The sequence below is a fragment of the Macaca thibetana genome, chromosome 14 (assembly GCF_024542745.1).
Source record: "Macaca thibetana thibetana isolate TM-01 chromosome 14, ASM2454274v1, whole genome shotgun sequence".
Taxonomy (NCBI): domain Eukaryota; kingdom Metazoa; phylum Chordata; class Mammalia; order Primates; family Cercopithecidae; genus Macaca; species Macaca thibetana.
Genome location: NC_065591.1, coordinates 37,669,459 through 37,686,775, shown reverse-complemented (window position 1 = coordinate 37,686,775; position 17,317 = coordinate 37,669,459). Strand labels below are relative to the sequence as shown.

General features: G+C 39.4%; 1 protein-coding gene and 1 long non-coding RNA gene across 6 annotated transcripts in view; one reads left to right on the top strand and one right to left on the bottom strand.

Annotated features, from left to right (window-relative positions):
* The window catches only part of LIN7C (lin-7 homolog C, crumbs cell polarity complex component), a 385,573-nt gene that overhangs the window by 59,111 nt on the left and 309,145 nt on the right, over window positions 1–17,317 (bottom strand). The gene's annotated exons all lie outside the window — the stretch shown is intronic.
* Window positions 1–17,317, top strand: part of LOC126934718 (uncharacterized) — a 136,597-nt gene that overhangs the window by 11,410 nt on the left and 107,870 nt on the right. For all 5 annotated transcript variants that reach the window (XR_007719081.1, XR_007719080.1, XR_007719083.1 and 2 more), the window contains exon 2: window positions 10,249–10,301. This is a non-coding gene — a long non-coding RNA (uncharacterized LOC126934718). The remainder of the gene's footprint in view (window positions 1–10,248; window positions 10,302–17,317) is intronic.

Here is a 17,317-nt window from a genome sequence, read left to right as displayed (position 1 = left end):
ACCCTTTGGCCAAAGTCACCTTTTGGCGAGCATTCTTGTGGGATACAAATATCTTCATATTTTTTGCTCAAAGAGATCTATGCATATATCTCTTCCCCAAATTTCTTGTCACCAATTTTCTAATTATGTACCTTCCAAGTTCCTGACCATCGAGCCAAACCATTGACTATAGTTCTTGAATCAGTATATAATCACATGTCCAGACATTTTTCCTTTTAAGCAAAGTGCACAACCAGGTGCACTTCCTGAAATTCTGCCCACTGGGAGAATATCCCTTCAACACTGCCTTTCAGAGATGTCCCAGAGAGATGTTATAGTGCTTCAGCTGTCCACCCTTGGGTAGTGCCTATATATCACACAGAACCATCTGTAAACCATAGCCAAGTCTTCACTTCCTCTGTCAACTGACTGTAGGGAATTCCCCATGGAGCCATGGGTGCAACTGGAAGAGAGAAGGCAGTAGCAGAAATGAGGACCATGGATCACTTTATGTAACTTCTTTGTGCCTTCAGGGCTTGCTTGGGCCAATTACATGTATACCACTTCCATTTGATGATAGAGTGTTGCTGTGCATGCCCAATTTTATGATTTGATGGGTCAGATAATACCCAGTTCATGATAAGCAGCTCAGGTTGCATAATAACTTGTTGACTCGTGGTCAAGCATTCAGTTTCTACTAAGGCCCAGTAGCAGGCCCAGAGCTGTCTCTCAAAAGAAGACTCATTACCTGCAGATGATGGCATAGCTTTGCTCTAAAATCCTGAAGCCTTAAACTGCAATTCACCTATGGGAATTTGCCAAAGGATCTAAACAGCATCCCTGTTTGCCATTGACACCTCAGGTACCATTGGATCTGCTGGATCATATGTCCTAAGTGGCAGAGCAGCTTATGTAGCCTCCTGGATCTGTTGCAGAGCCTTTTCCTGTTCTGGGACCTACTCAAAACTAGTAGTATTTTTTTGAGTCAGTTAGTAAATGGGCCAGAATAACATGCTTAAATAAGAAATGCATTGCCTCCAAAATCCACATAGGTCCACTAGCCATTGTGCCTCTTTTTTTTTTTTTTTTTTTTTTTGGTTAGAGGCCAGGTACAACAACTTAGACTTCTCCTTAGAAGGGCTACTTCAACATGCCCACACCATAGACCCCCAGAAATTTAACTGAGGTAGGTTACACCTAAATTTTAGTTGGATTTATTTCCCATCCTCTAACACATAAATGATTACCAATCAAATCTAGAGTAGTTGCTACTTTTTGCTCACTAGGTCCAATCATCAATATAATGAACCAGTATGATGTCTTGTGGAAGGGGAAGGTGATCAAGATCCCTGTGTGCTTGACATTGTCTAAATTATGACATAGAACTGTAGAGTTAATATAACCCTGAGGTAGGAAAATGAAGGTGTATTGCTGGCCTTGCCAGCTGAAAGAAAACTGCTTCTGGTGGGCCTTATGACAGAAATGGAGAAGAAGGCATCTGCCAGATGATAGCTACATACCAGGTACCAGGGGATGTGTTACTTTGCTCAAGCAATGAAACTAAATCTGGTATAGCAGCTGCAGTTGTAGTCACCACTTGGTTAAGCTTACCGTAATCCACTGTCATCCTCCAAGCTCCATCTGTCTTCTGCATAGACCAAATAGGAGTGTTGAATGGGAATGTGATGGGAATCACCACCCCTGCATCTTTCAAGTCCTTAATGGTAGTACTAATCTCTGCAGTCCCTCCAGGAATGCAGTATTGCTTTTTATTTACTGTTTTTTGAGGTGGAGGTAATTCTAGGAACTGCTTCTCCTTGGCCTTCTTCATCATAGCCCCCAGTCCACAAGTCAAGGAACCAATGTGGGGATTCTGCCAGTGGCTAAGTATGTCATTCCAATTATTTCTTCTGGAACTGTGAAATAACTACAGGATGGTTCCGAGACCTATTGTGAGATGAACTTGAGCTAAAATGTCCATTGATCACCTGACCTGTATAAGCCCCTACTCTGAATGAGGGGCTACAGTGGCATTTTGGGTTTCCTGGAATCAGTGTCAGTTCAGATCTAGTGTTCAATAGTCCCCCAAAGGTCTGATTATATCTTTTACCCTGGTGCACAGTTACCCTGCTAAAATTCTGTAGGTCCTTTGGGAGAAAGCTAGGAGAAAGATTCACAGTATAAAATTTCATTTGAGGGCTTCTGGGTCTGTAAACTGGCTCAAGTCTGAAAATTGATTGAGGGGCTCTGACTCTCTGATTTTATGATTCAAGTTAAACTTTCGTTCATTTGACCTGGAACTTTTCTGTTTATACAGATCAAGTAAAAATTTAATAGGCTTCCTATCTATTTCACTTCTAGGAACACCATGATTAACTAGCCCACGCCACAGATCTGTGTGAGTCAGACTATTCTAATTGCTGCTTTGACTCTGCCACCTAACACAGTAACTACGCCCACCTTGCCTTTGACTGTGGAATGCTGCCACTTGGCCTCACCACTCTGGATCCAATTACTCCCATTGCATTTAGATTTTCCAATTAAGTGGCCGTGGTTCCCACTCTAAGGTCTGGCCTACAAAGAGTAATCACAGAGTTCTTCAAGAATACTGGGGCTTCCTTTAGTAATTTATTTCTTAAAGTATTGGTAAAAGTGTGTCTTCTAGATCTTCTCAGTGTTGGGGAATATATCATAAATTATAAATCCACTCTTTCTAATCTCCCTAAGCCTGTGAATCCCTTCCTCTACATTAAACCTCGGGAGAGCCGACATTTCCAATTTGCTTACAATGGGCCATCTTTTGATTGTGTTTCAGCCAACCAATCAACCACATTATTAGAGCCTTAACTCCCACGCTGTAATATTAAATGAAGAATCTCTGCTTAGTGGGCCCACATCAATAAATTCTACCTGATCCAACATTATGTTCCTTCCTTCATTATCCCACACCCTTAATTCACACACATGTTCCCTAGATTTCTGCTTGTGTAAATTAGAAAGGTTAGGTAGTTCTTTTGGAATATAGCATGCCTCCTCATGGGCCACAGGGCAGGAGAAGATAGATGTCCCAGCTAAAGAAGGAGATAATTTGTCCTGATTCTTCCTTTTTGTTTTATGTGAGCTCTCAATGGAATGGATAATGTCCACCCACATAGGTGAGGGTGATCTTCTTTACCTAGTCTACCAATTCAGATGCTAATCTCTTCTGGAAACACCCTCAGAGATACACCCATAAATAATGTGTTGCCAGCTATCTGGGCATCTCTTACCCCAGTTAAGTTGACACATAAAGTTAAGAGGTCATCTACTTACTTGTGCCATTTCCCAGATGTTGAAGCTTGCCACAGTTTATCCAAGAATACACGGAGTGGGAAAGGTAGAATTTAGTTTGCCCAGGTAATGTTCTCCCAGTGATTTCCCTCTGGGCCTCCCACCAACACTATCTCTTGTGATGAAACTGGGGAGAACTGTAGGGAAGAAGATAATTTCTGCCTCTCAAAACTCACAGGCTGATGGACAGAGATCCCATAAAGCATTTACTGTAGAAAAGGAAGAAGTGGCAGAGGAAAGTGCTGGAGAAAAGAAGATAGAAGAACAATGCAAATGCTAAGCCCAGGTGTAAGGTGACCAGGTCTGCCAGGGATGATGGCAGCTTGAATGGTGAGGAAAGACAAAATATGAGAAGGACATATAAGAAGATTTGACCATGTTTGTTTAGAGACTACCTTCCTTGGTTCATCCTTAAAAGAGATGAAAATCTTGTAGCACCATTTCTAGCATTTGGTATGTACTCAAGAAACATGAGTTTTACTGACCATAGACTGAACATATAGGCTAGTAATGAGAAAATTCCTATACTTGAAGAAGCCTAACTTGCTAGGCCAATTTTATATTTTTGCTGGGCTGCCATAGGGTTAGAATTAAAGGCACATTAAAATATGTATTAAAAGGCCAATAGTGGTGGCTCATGCCTGTAGTCCCAGCCCTTTAGGAGGCTGAGACAGGTGGAACACTTGAGGAGTTTGAGACCAGCCTGGGCAACATGGTGAAACCCTGTCTCTATAAAAAATACAAAAATTAGCCCGGCATAGTAGTGCATGCCTATAGTCCCAGCTACTTGGAGATGAGATGCTTGCTTGAGCCTGGAACTCAAGGCTGCAGTGAGCTATGATCACATCACTGCACTCCAGCCTAGGCAACAGAGTGAGACCCTGTTGCCCCCCCGAAAAAAATGTATTAAAGGTACATTATAATGTGAATGTGTCTGTAGTATACATTAAGTCTTTATGTCTGTAAAGACATGCCATGTTCTTCCTTTTTCTCTCTCAGCATATATACACACTTAAATCTCTGTGTATGTGTGTACATATGTGTACACATGGCACATTGGCTTTATCTAGAAATAGATACATATGCATTAAGCTACTGTAAAGTTTATGAACACTTAAAGGCACATTAATTCTATCCAGGTATATTTCTCTATAATGTACTGCATATCTATATGTATACTAATACATTATTCTATCATCCAGCATAAATTTCTGGCCCCCCCACAGGAAATGACCTTTGTATTTTGTGATCAATGCAAGGACCAAAGATTTTGCATCCTTAAATTATATTCAATACATACTTTGTGAATAAAAATGCCATAACTTAAAATATTGCCTTTGGTATTTGCATAGTGCCTTTCATTACTGTTGAACAAAAACTAATCTATGCATTCATTCTGTGGAGATAAGTTGTATAAATATGATAAGTGAGATATTTTCTTCCTTAGTCCTTAAAATGATAGTGTAAGGAAATGGAATGATTTTGCCTGGAGATGAGACTACTCAAGGGCATAATATTTCCAGAAGGGACACTATGAAGTTGTAAGAAGTTGCTGTATCTCATTTTCAGTGAGGCCACAAGAGAAAATGATTGTAGTAGGAAGTTGTGGTTTAGGCTTTAAAATGCCTTTGCTGTGAGATAACATAGAAGGAATGGGGTTTGTATATTCTTCCTTTTTTTGATGTTTCAACAAGGTAACCAGTTCTTTGAGGTTCAGTCAGTCTATTCTACTGCCTATTCTAAGAAGAAATGACGCCTTCCTACCCACAGCGGGTGAGTTTAGGGAAGTAGTTTTATATCACCACAACCCTGATACACCTTTCTTTCCCCCACAACATGTGCTGACTGGACCAGGGATGGGAATTGTAATGAAGGAAAACCAATTAGAAAACTGGTCAGAGACATCATGTAGCCTGGCATTAAAAATGAACTGCACGTATCCTATTTACCTTTTCAATAAATTACTCTAGAGAAAATGCATTTTAATGATGGGAGCTGAAGTTGAAAGGAAGCCATAAAATAGAGGGGAGTTGTCTCCAGCCATTTGCTTAGAAAAGTAGCAGGGACACACACAGACAAAATAGAAAAAATAAGACATAAGACCTACTATTTGATAACACAACAGGGTGACTATAGTCAATAATTTAATTGTACATTTACAAATAACTGAAAGAGTATAACTATAATTTAATTGTATGTTTATAAATAACTAAAAGAGTATAACTGATTGTTTGTAATACAATGGATAAATACTTGAGGGGACGGGTACTGCATTTTCCATGATGTGATTATTATGCATTGCATGCCTGTATCAAAGTATCTTATGTACCCCATAAATATATGTATTATATACCCCCATAAACCCAATATGTACCCACAAAAATTAAAAATTGAAATGAAAAAAGTAGCAGGTAATGTGAACAAGCAGAAGAAATTATGACTAGAAAGTGGAGGTTGGATAGATGCAAGAGAGAGAAAAATGAGCAAGAGTGCTCACGTGACTAACGAGAGCTGCTTTAATTCACGTCTTCCCAGACCTCGTGCCATGCACCCCACCCCCATTTTTTCTTAAAGAACTCGAGACTCTGTATCAATTAGATGATTTGGACTGCAAGAAATAAAAAAAAAGCCATCTGAAAGCAGTGTAAACTAGGGACATTTATTATCTCACATAACATGAAGTGTGGAGACCAGCACGGTTTTAGGCTGTCTCAGTGATGTCATCAGGGATACAGTTCTGTTCTATCTTTCCTATGTGCTGTACTCAACATTTTGGCTAACTTTGGTGCATTCTTGTGAAATTTAGTTGCTTCTCAGCTTTCTCCATGGATGGCTTACATTCAGCTCATTCAACTTTCTTGGGTCTTCTCTCCCCTCCTGTTTTCCTCATTTTTACAAATTTATGCCTTAAAGGAAATAATACTATTATTTTAGTGGGGTTTTGAGGGGAACCAGTGGTAAATACATGTATTTAATCATTTAATCTGCCAACTTTATTGTGAAGTCCCTTGAGTCTCTCTTTTAAGATGAAAGACATTTACTCAAGAAGTTTTCTCACTAGACTTCCCCTCCCATATCATTGGCCAAGATGGAGCTATATGTTATATACAAAACACAGAGCCATAAGCCAATCACTGGCAAGGGGAATGAGATCACTTTGACTTGGATACATTGCCATTCACTCTTGGCAATGAGAAGGAGCACCTTCCCTTGAGCACATAGCTGTATGGAGGATGAACAACTGGAGAGTGATCTTCAAAATATTGAACAATGGATGGAGCATGGACCGACCAGTCAAAATGGGCATGCTACCCAAACAGAGCAAAGAAAACCGATACATACCCAAATGAAATCTGGTTCTACCAACAAGGAAGAAGATGGAAAAAGATTTGTGTAAGCTACCAATTGTGGCTGCAAAAGTCTTAGTTTCTAGCACCTAGAAAATAAAGTACACAACTGCTTCAGAGGAAGGACTGAATCACCTCATAAGGACCATTCCAGCCTGTAAATTTTTACCTAGAACAGAATTGTTCCATTTAATGAATATTTGCTTAAAGCAGTCTACTGACCTGAAATGAATGTCACTGCAGGGAGCCAGAATACATATAAATTACAGGGTTGTGGGCACTTTCCAATTCTGGCACAACCTTTATATAAAAGGTTACCCTAGTCCTTTAAGAGTGAACTTTTAGAGAAAGGTTCTTCCTCAATGGTATTTGCAACTAATTGTCTTTATCTTACTTGCAAGCTCTTGATTGATGAAGCTGGCTGAAGCGTTGGATTGAACAGAACTCTGAGGTTGATTTGGAGTCAGCTGGAAAGAGCACTATGTTCATTTAGCAATGTGTGTGTGTGTGTGTGTGTGTGTGTGTGTGTGCAGCACTTGGGCCATGTATTTTCTCTTTTCTTTCAGATCAGTTTTATATGGGCTGAGGCTCCATGGAGTCACCTAAGCTGGAGGCTTCCAAATTACAAACTATACCTAAGACAAGGAGATGACCTTTCTTAGTGGGTGACATTCTTAGTCTAGGAAGAGGAGCATCCTTGTGGAAGAGTTCTCAGGGATTTGGGTAACATCAGAGTCAGAAGGAAAAGGAAGTTCTATTGAGTTTCATATTTGAGAAGAAAGCTAGAAGGCAGAAGTCCAAGGGTGTGTCAGTTATTTTAAAAAATAAAACATGAAGAAGAGAAGTATAAAATATTTCCAAAGCTCTGGGATTAACAACACCAAGTTTGCTTGTTTTGTTTCCTGGTGGTAATTAGCAGTCAAACAACATGTGTGCTTTGGGTCATCAAATATTATTGTGAGTAGGGAGAGCAGCCAGTCTTGAACAACATGATTTCGAGGGATTGAGTGAGTGATGAAAATTATTGCAGGATAGGAAAGCAAGTTGAATTTCTGGTGCCTACAGTAAAGAGGAAAAGAGAATGTGAAGAACAGGCTGAGAGGAAAGCTCTAGGTTGAGCGACAGAAAGGCCTCTGTGGAGGTTTCCAAATATAGTGCCTTATACTACTCAAAGCCCTTCCTATTATCTTGTGTAATTCTCTTACTACTCTCTGGATTGGGTATAGTTGATATTTTTAGCTCTGTTTTTCTGAATAAGTTAATTTTCAGAGAAGGTAAAGTAACCCAAAAGTACACAGCTAGATGGAAGCTGATCTAGGACCAGAAATGAGTTCTTTCAACTTATAGATCAGGGCTTTTCCTACTATCTCACAAGGCCACTGAGATCTAAAATAGAACTCTCTGATCTAGAGGATATCTAGAAGTATATTAGGCACAGGTGGGGGTGTATGGGTGGGGAAGACAGCATTCCAAGTAGAGGAAATAGCACTTGCAAGACCCTGAGGAATGAGAGAGAATGGTGGTTCCTAAGAACACAAAGCAGACCCGTAGGGCAAGAGCAGGAAAAGCAACATGGATATTAGTGTAAGATGAGGCTAAACATGTAGCAGGGCCCAGATTCTGAAGGCTGTGAGGGCTAATATTTTACTTATTTAGCTGGATCTCACACTCACAAGCAGTTTCCTTCCTAAATAGGATCAACACGCATTTCTTTGGACCTTTGCTGACACCAAATGGTACCAGCCTTTGAGCCTCTCAGGTGAGGTGGGAGGTGGGGAAAGGAGGACATAAAATTAGCATAAGTACATCAACCTAGTTGCACACCTGTCTTAGTATGAATAAATAACATGTTCTGCATTTTCATGTGCTATGACTTTCCAAGTGAATATAGATGTTATGATGAACAAAACTCAAATTCATTTCATTGTACTCCTGAATTCCTGGGAGCTTTTAGCCATTATGGATATAATCCCTCTACCTCTTGCCTCATTGGTCTGTGACAACAAACACAGTTGCAACTCCTTTTGCTCTACAAATTATTGTGGCTTGAAAGTTGGCCCCACTCAAAGAATCATCCAGCTATTTCTGGGTATTTCCATGGGGATGGAATAGATCCCTTGGGCTCTTCCTACCTGAGTTTCTCCACCTCTTCTCCTCTTCTCTGAGTTTCATGCCATTGTCCATGTTCTGTTCTCCTTGTGGTTCACTGCTTTTCTGTGCCTATCTTTGTTCATTCCCACCTTGCATAAACCCTTCACTGCCTTTCTTTATTCTCGCTGCTCCTGAACCCCTTGTTATGTTTGTTCATTTCCATTGGTCATATCAGCACTGCTACTGTTGGGCTCAAAGGCTGAGATAGGTTGCTTTCTACATGGAATGGAATCATGACAGAATCTCCTGAGGTTTGAGGATGGCTCTGTCACTTCACTGAGATTGGCCTCTTCTCCAGCCATCATCTCTGCACTTCTACACCCACAGCTGCAGCTGATGTAAGAGGACCAGCATATATACTTGTGGAAAGCCCAGACTTGCTGTTACTACACTCTTCTAGCCTTCCCAGTTGTACTAGGGCTACTTACTCCCAATGATGGAATTTCTCTGAGGGTTTGATACCTAGGATTTCAGTACAAATGGCACAACAGAAATAGAGGAAGTCCTTTGTTCCTCTAGTCCGCGGGTCAGCAAACTAACTCAGGGGCCAAATCTACTTGTTTTTATAAATGAAATTTCACTGAAACCCAGCAACAACTATTTTATTTATAGATTGTTTATGACTGCTATTATACTACACTGGCAGAGTTGAGGTTATGACAGACATGGTATGACCTGCAAAGTCAAAAATACTTACACTCTGGACTTTTACAGAAAAAGATTGTCAGTTCTTTATCTCGTTTATAAAATCATTCAAGGAATGGTTTTAAAATGAAAAGTGGGTGATATGATCAGATTTATACTTTGCAAAGGTCACTCCAGTTGTAGTGACAAAAGTGAGTTCAGGGTGGGAAAATCAAACTGGAGACAAAGACCAGATAAGAGGCTGTTCCAGTAATTCAGAGAAGAGGTGATGGTGGCCTGAACCAAAGGAACAACAGTGAAAATGCAAAGAGGTGATGGATTTGAGAACTATTGAGGAGGTAGAAATGATAAAACGTGATAGTGGATCAGGCGCTTCATACCTCTTCTCTGACACTCAGCCTCCAGGCTCTAGGTACTACAAGTCTGATCATGGATTTGCTGCTTTGTTTCTGTGGTCTCCCGATTCCTGTCTGGGTCTTCTTCTAACCCCACCAGAGCACTAGAGTTCTATTTTCCTATTTTTGCCTGATGGCTAGGGCTCTACTGCCTCCTGACTATCCACTATGAGGCAATTAGGGGAATTCAGTATTAGGATCCATGTCTCTTGTCTTTGTCCACCAATAGAAGATACTACTAACTTGGACTTGCATTGCCTTCTGATATTTTAGGCAGGAACCTCTGTGAGAGGTTCTATGATTTCTCTGTCAGGCTGAACTTTCTGCTAGCAGTTGTGTATTCCAGGAAATGACTATAGCTCTAAATCCAACTTCTCACAGTTTGCTTGGTTCTTTTACAGTACTTGAGATGGCTGGGCCAATTCCAAGGTACTACAAAAGTAAAGAAGAGTAGGTAGGTATCCCGGGGCTTCATTATATTTAAAATGCTAATTCTTTGATTTTTATGCAGTTATCTCAACTGATTAATAATTTTTGATGGAATGAGAAAAGATAACTCTGTTTTAGTCTTTCCTCTAAGGTTCTGTCTGTGTTTATTCTATATCCCTATATGCTGATAACTTCCTAGTTTCTGTCCTAGAATCTAGCATATATCTAGCTTCCACTAAATTCCTCCACCTGGATGTTATCAAAACACTTAAAGTTCAATCTGTCTAAAACCTAAAACCTTTATCTTATTGCTCCTTTTCCTTTTCTTCCTCCCATATCCTTTGTACTAATGAATGGCCCCACCAATCAATCCTGTCACACAAGCAAAAGATGTGGAAGTCATCCTGGAGTTATAAATTCTTCCTATTTCCTTACTCTACAGTCTATCAGGATTCTGTCTCTTAAATATATTTTAAAAATCTTTATCTCTTCTACATTCTTGCTGCCTTTGTTTAGTCTTTTTATGTCTCACAATGACTAGTCATTTCCTGGCTTGTCTCTCTGCCTCTTGTCTTGTTCTGATCTAATCCTTCAAGGACGGGAACCAAATGACCATCATTTTAGTATCCTCAGAACTGAGGATGAGATGGGAACACAGAAGGTCCTTGTTGAATATGCACCAATTTAAATAAAGAGGAAAATCAGGATAACTTATGTCTTTTCCTTTTGATACTCCTGATCTAAGATCTTCTCTTGTCAGTATCTTCCTTCTGGTTCCTAGAAAATTCCTCCTATGCTATGGAAGACCTCAAGTGAGGTTTCTACCAAGACTTTGAGAGGATTTGAAGCTTTTTTAAAATAAAAAGTTTAGCTTTTTCACAGGCACTGTTATGGCTCACTGGGGAGGTGGGAAGGCCTTCTGCTGGGGTGAGAATACAAGTCAGGCTCCTAAATTTTCATAACGGAATGTCAGCCTCGCCACCTGACAGTCTAAAACATATGCCCAAAGCATATGGATCTCTTTTCAATCAACACAACGTCTTCACTTCCTCTAAAGAGCTCAATCTTGGACTGACTGATATTCAGCCCTATCCAAGAAGCTCAGCTAAAAAGAGTGATATTTGAGAGATATTTGGAGCTAATCATTCAGTCTCTAAGTTTGGACTACAAGTTAAAAATTCGTTTGGACTACAGCTCTAATTCCATTAGAAATGTCATCAGTGAATAACATTTAAGTAATGTGCTTTCTGATTTTTTTTCTTTCTTTTCTTTTTGAGATGGAGTGTCGCACTGTCACCCAGTCTGGAGTGCAGTGGCACAATCTCCACTCACTGCAACCTCCATCTCCCAGGTTCAAGTGAATCTCCTGCCTCAGCCTCTGCGTAGCTGGGACTACAGGTGCACACCACCAGGGCCAGCTCATTTTCGTATTTTTAGTAGAGACAGGGTTTCACAGTGTTGGCCAGGATGGTCTTGATCTCTTGACCTCGTGATCTGCCTGCCTCAGCTTCCCAAAGTGCTGGGATTAATACAGGTCTGAGCCACCGGTGCCCAGCCTGTGCTTTCTGATTTTGTGCAAGACTGATAAAAAATGCTTGCTTCTGAAGAATCACCTCCCTCCCCAAGTATTTGTCCATTGTCTTACTCAATGTGTCTTTGAGAAAAAAAAATATTTCTAAAGAAGTAGTATGCTGCTTATATTGGGTAATGAGAACTACTATAGTTCTGTTCAAGACAAAGTTTCAATATCTGAGCTACCCCTCTTCTTCTTTGGATAATAGTAACTGTAGATAAAATAACAAAAGATAAAATTTAAAAGACAATAACACTTTAAGGAACAAACTAAATATGTCTTTGACTAGAAAAGAACAGAAATGCAAAGCAGTAGGGCTGGAGATGAATGTCTACTGGGCTGTAGCACTGTAGGCAGACGGAGATGATTAGGAGTTCAGCACTCACAGGGTGACAGGATCTAAAAGTGCCAAGCAGGTGGCAACCAGACATTGGATCGTTGTTTGAAATCAGGGTCTGAGGTGGAGTACCACTCCATAAAAGGAAGCTTGAAACAAAAACAAAAACAAAAAACTGCTGTCTAATACTACCAGAATATCAAGAAAGGAAGTAAAGATGAAGCTACAGTTTTGAAGCCAGAGCTTCTGTGAAGCTGCCTTCTGGCTCAGTGATGAGTGATAATGTCACAATTATCCCAAGAAGGCAGGAATACCAATATAACAATATAAGATTTATTTCTAATTTGGGATCCTAACAGGGTTGGCTGAAGGCCATTGAAAGGGAGGAAAGAGATAGAGGAAGAAAAGCCTAAATAATTGACAAAGCTTCCTCCTACCCAAGACAAACCTGAAAATCTAAATTCCATAATTAATGAAGAAAAAATACTAAAAATAGCCACGAAGATAAATTATTGACATCAATTCCTTCTCAGATGGAGTGAAAATAATTATACAGTCTGAAAAATGCTTTATAATAAGACATTTATGATCTTTCACCAATAAGATAAAAAAGAAAAAATTCATAATGAAGACTAAGAAAATATAGAACAAAACCATGCAAAAATGATATGATAACAGGCAGATCTAAAAATAGCTTATTAAAAATTCGAGAAATAACATGGCATAAACTTTTGAAAAGGCAAAAGCAAAGAGAGAATTAGTAAATCAAAAAAATAGACCTGAGGCATTGTGAAAAAGCAGTTCAGAGAAAGGGAAGGAGGATTGAGGAGGTGAAAGTTAAGTATAGCAAAAGCTCCAGAAGAAGAGAGAAAAGAGTGAAGTAGCAACAGTTGAAGAGACCTTGGCTATGCATTTTTCAATGTTGAAGACACAAGTCCTCAGATGAAAAATGTAATCCAGGTTCTAAGAAGGATGAATGAAAATAAATGCATACTTAGATACGTCTTAGTAAACTTGAAGATAAGGAGAACATGTTATAAAGTTTTAGTTACGCAAGATGAATAAGTTCTAGAGATCAGGTGTACAACATTGTGCCTATAGTTAGCAGTACTGTGTTTTGCACATAAACATTTGTTGAGAGAGTGGATCTCATGCTATGTTCTTACCACAATAAAACACAAAGCAAAACAAAAAACTATTTGAAGAAAAAATCAGATTCTTAAAGAATGGCCTTGGCTGGGCGCAGTGGCTCATGCCTGTAATCCCAGCACTTTGGGAGACCGAGGTGGGCGGATCACCTGAGGTCAGGAGTTCGAGACCAGCCTGACCAACATGGAGAAACCCCATCTCTACTAAAAATACAAAATAAAAATACAAAATTAGCCAGGCGTGGTGGCACATGCCTGTAATCCCATCTACTAGGGAGTCTGAGGCAGGAGAATTGCTTGAACCTGGGAGGCGGAGGTTGCGGTGAGCTGAGATTGTGCCATTGCACTCCAGCCTGGGCAACAAGAGTGAAACTCTGTCTCAAAAAAAAAAAAAAAAAAAAAAAAAAAAAAAGATGGCTACTAGGCAGACAGTTGACTTCCAATCAGCAACTATCCAAAAGAGCAATATCTACAAATTGCTGAGGAAAGCCACTGTCAATCTAGAATTATATGACTGGCAAAACCACCTATGTGTAAAAGGTTACATCAGGCCAGGTACGTAAACATAACAAGGCTTTCCTGGGAAGGAAACATCAGTTCTCACAACACCATTTCCTTGAATGCTTACTGAGTTAAGATAAATATGGAAGGCCAGGCACGGTGGCTCATGCCTGTAATCCCAGCATTATGGGAGGCTGAGGCAGGTGGATCACTAGAGGTCAGGAGTTCAAGACCAGCCTGGCCAACATGGCGAAACCTTGTCTCTACTAAAAATGTAAAAATTAGCTGGGCATGATGGCAGGCACCTATAATCCCAGCTACTCAGGAGGCTGAGGCAGGAGAATCCCTTGAACCTGGGAGGCGGAGGTTGCAGTGAGCCGAGATCACACCATTGCACTCCAGCCTGGGTGACAAGAGCGAAACTATGTCTCAAGAGAAAAAAAAAAAAAGATAAATATGGAATACTGCATGCTAAGAGCTAATAATCTGTCTTGTTTACTGTGAAATTCCTGATTAGAGAGAGCATATCTGGACTGAGATTTTTCTACATGGGCATACAAGTTTCGGGCCTATATGACAGGAACAATATATAAGAGAGGTGGGAAACTAAGGCAGTAGCTTCTCTGTCCTAAGTGAAACCGTATATATGTTGAATACATCCTGTGTAGGTAAGGGGAGATACAAGAAGCTGTGTATACATATTCTTTTAGGACCTCCAAGTAGTAATAAGGCTGTTTTTCTTGACTTCTATAAATCTGAATATTTTAATGATAGATTAAATCCTATTGTGTTATATGAGTTTGATTTCCAATCTTGTGATCACTGCTAGTAAAATAAAACATTTTTCACATACAAAAATTAGGAGACTTTTCCACTCACAAACTATTATTGAATGAACTATAAAGGCTGTAATTTAGCAAGAAGAAAATCGAACTCAAGGAGGGAGACTGAGATGCAAGAAACAAAACCAAGTAGAGAAACTTAAAAATTAAGTGGATAACTAATGGTTATCTACCCAAAGGAAAAGAAGTCATTATATGAAAAAAGATAAAAAGATACTTGCACACACGTTTACAGCAGCACAGTTCGCAATTGCAAAAATGTAAAGCCAACCCAAATGCCCACCAATCAACGAGTGGATAAAGGAACTGTGATATGTATATGTGTGGACACTGTGAGATATATATATCAGCCATAAAAAGGAATGAATTAATGGCATTTGCAGCAACCTGGATGGGATTGGAGACCATTATTCTAAGTGAAGTAACTCAGGAATGGAGAAGCAAACATCGTACATTCTCACTCATAAGTGGGAGCTAAGCTATGAGGATGCAAAGACATAAGAATGACACAATAAAATTTGGGGACTCAGGGAAAGGGTAAGAAGGGTCTGAGGGATAAACGACTACAAGTTGGGTTCAGTGTATACTACTCTGGTGATGGGTGCACCAAAATCTCACAAATCACCATTAAAGAACTTACTCATGTAACCAAACACCATCTGTTCCCCAATAACCTATGGAAATCAAAAAAACTTTAAAAAAGTTGAATGGAAACTCAAAAAAAATTAAGTGGATAAGTTTTTTTTTTTTCAATTAAAAAGTGAAACAAATTGCTAAACCTCAATAATAGAAGAGAAGGTGAGTCTTCAATGGTTACTTAATGTGTTAACATCTTTGTCCTGTTTGAGAGAAAGAGATAATGATGCTGAATGACTTTATACTCTCCTAAGAAAAACACTTAGAAAAGGATATAGTTTTAAAATTATAAAGTACATATTTTTAAAACTTACTGAAATACATATTTTATAATTTTTAAACTTAAGAATAACCATTAAAATGAGAGTAATATTCTCCATAGCTTCTGAATTCACAAAGCAAAAAGGAGTATAGAAAATTTTATCAGTACCTCAGGAGGTAGAAAAGGAGGAAAAAAAGAAGCAAAAAGAAAGGAAGAGAATTAGATAATCAATGAGTTTTCCTTTTTCCCATGGCTGGCAGGATGACCAGATAAAAAATATTTTCCAAGTATTTCATCCTGTATTCCTAATATGGTTATTTTCACTTTTCATAAGATAATTTCTCATTTCTTTTGCCTTCATTTTGGATATCTATATATTCAAGTTAATTTTCTTCTTGTATTAGAATCATACAATTTTAGACCTGGAAAAGTCCTTAGAGATCCCCTGGTACAGAAATAAAAACAAAGCAGGTATACTACCATGATCTTATGCACAAGGCAGGCATTGCTAATTAAATACAATGTTCCTTCTCACTAAGCCTAATCATGGTCTTACATATTTCTCAATAAAGCTTTCCTACTGTATTTTATTGGCCCAAGAGATGAAACCTATTTACTATCAAGATCTAGTCCAATTATGTCTGTGACAGATGAAGAGACTGAGATGTGGGATGACAAGATAATTTGCCCAAGGTCACACAAAAACTGAAACAAGAGCTAAACCTATCAAATCCAGGATATCATCTTCTATATCAGATCAAGTCAATAAATCCTATGGCTCCTCTCCCAATCAAAGAAACTTCTAGAACCCCCAAGAATGTTGCTTTTAGTTTTAAGTTTTTTGTTTTTCCTAACCAGTTGTGGGTTCCAATTCTGTACAAGATGAAGTCACAACATGCCATTTTACTGCTTCCACTAATCACAACAAAAAACTCTGGACAAAATATGTGTGAAAAATAGAGAACAGAATGTAGATGGCTAGGGGCTTAGGGACTTGAGGAATTGCCTGGAGGTGGGTTCCCTGGGTTTTTCTCTTGCCTCTTATTTGTCCTGACTTTGGCGCTGGAGAAGCCTACAACTTGAAAACAGGCACAGAAAAAAAAAAAAAAAAAAAAAAAAAAAAAAAAAAAAAAAAAAAAAAAAAAGCCACGAGAAAATCCTGGGCTCTTTAGCCAAAGAACTGTGAAAAGTTATTTGTGAAAGGTATAACCCAGTAAGTCACATCCTTTAACCATACCTGCCTGCTCTCAGGGTGAGTACCACAAGCAAGTCATGCCCCATCCTCCACCTTGATAGGCACTGTAGGAAATACAGTCCGTGGGCAGAGCCCTCTCTTCCAGGCCCCTTGCAATAAGGAGGGGGTGCTCTTCCCCTTTGAAGACTATGGGTGGAATTCTGACTTCCAACCCTGCATTAGTCTGCTCTGGTTGCCATAACAAAAGACTGCAGAGTGGGTGACTTAACAGAAATGTATTTCCTCACAGTTCTGGAGGCTGGAAGTTCAAGATCAAGGTACTGGTAGGGTTGGTTTCTGGTGCGGCCTTCCTTTGTGGTTTTCAGTCAGTTGCCTTCACTGTGTCTTACCTCTGTGCATGTGCGTAGGGCAGAGGAGAGAGAGATGTCTGATGTCTCTTGCTCTTCTTATAAGGACACCAGTCATAGCAAATTAGGGTCCTACCCTTATGACCTCATTTAACCTTAATTACCTATCCAAAGACCTTGTCTTCAGATAGAATCACATT